This window comes from Corapipo altera, unplaced genomic scaffold (genome assembly GCF_003945725.1).
Source record: "Corapipo altera isolate COAL_440 unplaced genomic scaffold, ASM394572v1 61232, whole genome shotgun sequence".
Classification (NCBI taxonomy): Eukaryota; Metazoa; Chordata; class Aves; order Passeriformes; family Pipridae; genus Corapipo; species Corapipo altera.
In genome coordinates this window covers 1-2465 of record NW_020888981.1, presented here as the reverse complement: position 1 = coordinate 2465, position 2465 = coordinate 1, and the positions used below count along the sequence as shown (strand labels likewise).

General features: G+C 68.0%; 1 long non-coding RNA gene across 1 annotated transcript; it reads right to left on the bottom strand.

Moving 5' to 3' along the window:
• Positions 1-768: 768 nt before the first annotated feature.
• Positions 769-2222, bottom strand: LOC113942105. Its single transcript, XR_003525844.1, has 3 exons — positions 2115-2222; positions 1636-1714; positions 769-1380 (listed from the first exon to the last, which is right to left on the bottom strand). It is a non-coding gene; the product is annotated as an uncharacterized LOC113942105 (long non-coding RNA).
• Positions 2223-2465: the final 243 nt, after the last annotated feature.

The window sequence follows — 2465 nt, the reverse complement described above, 5'->3', positions numbered from 1 at the left end:
GGGCAGCGGCCGCCGGAAGGGGGAGGGGCGGGAGGACGGCGGGGGGGAGGGGCGGGAGGGGCGGAGCTTCCGGGTCTGGTGAGGTGGGGGAGGGGATGGAGGGGGGAGGGAGCCGGGAAATACCCGGAGAGGAGCGGGAAACACCGGGAATTAAAACCGGGAAATACCGGGAATTAAATACCGGGAAATACCGGGAGGGAACCAGGAAAACTGCCCTTGGGAACTGGGAAATACCAGGAAATAAATCCCTGGAAAAGACCCTGCAGGTGCTGGGAAATGCCCCATGGAACTTGGGAAAACCCCGCAGGAAGCTGAGGAGCCCCTATAGAATCCAGAAAGATCCTACAGAACCCTGGAAAACCTCTGTGGATCCCGGGAAAGCCCCTGCAGGAGGTGGAGAAACCCTAGAGAGCCCCGAGGTGCCCTTACAGACCCTGGGAAAGGGCCTGGAGGTCGCAGCAAAGCCCCTACAGAACCCAAAGGGACCCTACAGGGCCTGGGAGAGCCACTGTAGGACCTGGAAATGCCCCATGGAACCCAGGAAAGCCCCTAAAGAGCCTGGGAAAACCCCTATGGAGCCCAGGAGATCCCCTATAGAGCCCAGGGAACCCCCTATAGAGCCCAGGGAACTGCCTATAGCAACCCTGGAGGTCTGGGGGGGTTTAGAGCCCCCCAAAACCCCCAACTGTCCCCCCCTTTGATGCCCCTCCCCCTTTAGAGGCCCCACCCCCAGCCCCCCAACTCCCTGCAGGCAATTTTGGTTCCATCCAGTTTATTTTTGGGGGGTCTTGGAGTCAAAGGTCATGGGGGTGGGGCTCGTTAAGGGCCGTTAATGGGGGGCAATAAATAACTACAGGGGCGGGGCCTGCCCGGGAGGGGGCGGGGCCTTGGGGGTGTGTCTGTGTCCTGGGGGTGGGGCCAGATGGGGATGGGCCAGGCCCTCATTGGGCAGGTCCCTGTGGTGGGCGTGGCCAGGAGGCAGTGGGTGTGTCCACAGGGGTGGGTGTGGTCAGGAGAGGGGCGTGGCCAGCAGAAAGTGGGCATGTCCAGGAGGAGATGGGCGTGGCCAGCAGAAGGTGGGCGTGTCCAGGTCACAACAGGTGTGTCAGGGCCCCGGTGGGCGTGGCCAGCAGGAGGTGGGCGTGTCCAGCAGAAGGTGAGCATGTCCAGGAGCAGGAGGGCGTGTCCATCAGGGTGGGTGTGTCCATCGGGGTGGGCGTGGCCAGGGCGGGGTCACTTGACCCGGATCTCGGCGTATTCCGGGGGCTCCTCCGGGGGTCCCCGGGTGGGTTTGGGGGGCGGGGCCGGTTCCGGGGGTGCTCCCGGCCCCTCCCCAACCCCCAGCGCCCACCGTCCCACGGCCCCTCGGAGCCACCGGGCCTGGGGGGGCACCGGGGGGGGACGGGGGGGGCAGAGTCACCCCTGTGTCCCCCCTGTGTCACCCCTGTGTCCCCCCTGTGTCCCCCCCGGGTCCACCCCCAGCATCCCTCTGCGACCCCCAGGGTCTCTCAGCCCCCCCACACGTGCCCCCCCAGCCCTGTTCACCCCACACCCCAATGTCCCCCTCGTGTGTCCCCCCCCCGTTTCCCCCCCAAAGCCCCCCCGGGCCCCCCAAGTGTCCCCCTCCCCCCTCACCTGCAGCGGGCGCCGCTCGGGGTCCCCCCCCTGCCCCGGGGGGGCCACCGGGGTCACCTCGGGGGCTCCCGACGCCTTCCTGGGGGATGGGGGGGGGGGCACCGCGTCACACGTGACCTCTGACCCCGGCCCCACCCACCCCCCAAAACCCCCAGGGCGTGGCAAATCGGGGATGGGTGTGGTGTCTTCCAAGGGTGTGTGGCCTGTGGGGTGTGGTCCCTGGGTAAGGTGTGGCCTCTCCCACGGGGGTGTGGCCTCTGGTGGGTGTGGTACTTGGGGTGTGTCCCATGGGGGCGTGGCTTTTAAGGAGCGTGGGTTTTAAGGGGCGTGGCTTACAGGGGTGTGGCCTCCCAGTGGGTGGGGATGGGGGAGGGGGGGGGGGGTCCCTCCTCCCCATGGACGTGTCCCCTCCCCCCATGGGTGAGGCCCCAGGTGGGTGTGGCCCCCGGTGGGCGGGGCCCGTGGGGGGCGGGGCTCACTTGCGGCGGCTCTGGCTCAGGTAACACACGAGGGCGATGACGACGGCGAAGGCCACGACGGCCCCGACCGGGCCCACCTTGGCCCAGACCAGCCCCGCTGGGGGCACAGGGGGGGTCAGCAGGGTCGGGGGGGAGGTAAGACCCCCCTCGAGGGGCAACAACTTCCAGCTTACCCCCCCCGGGGCAATAAACCCACCTCAGTGGGCTACAAACCCTCACCCTCCCCTCCAACCCCACGGGAACCCGGCCTGGGGAATTCCCATGTTCCCCCAATACCCCCCCTTCACCACTGCCCCAGGTGCCCCCCCACGTTGCCCCCGTTGCCTCTGATGTTGCCCCAGGTGCCCCCCC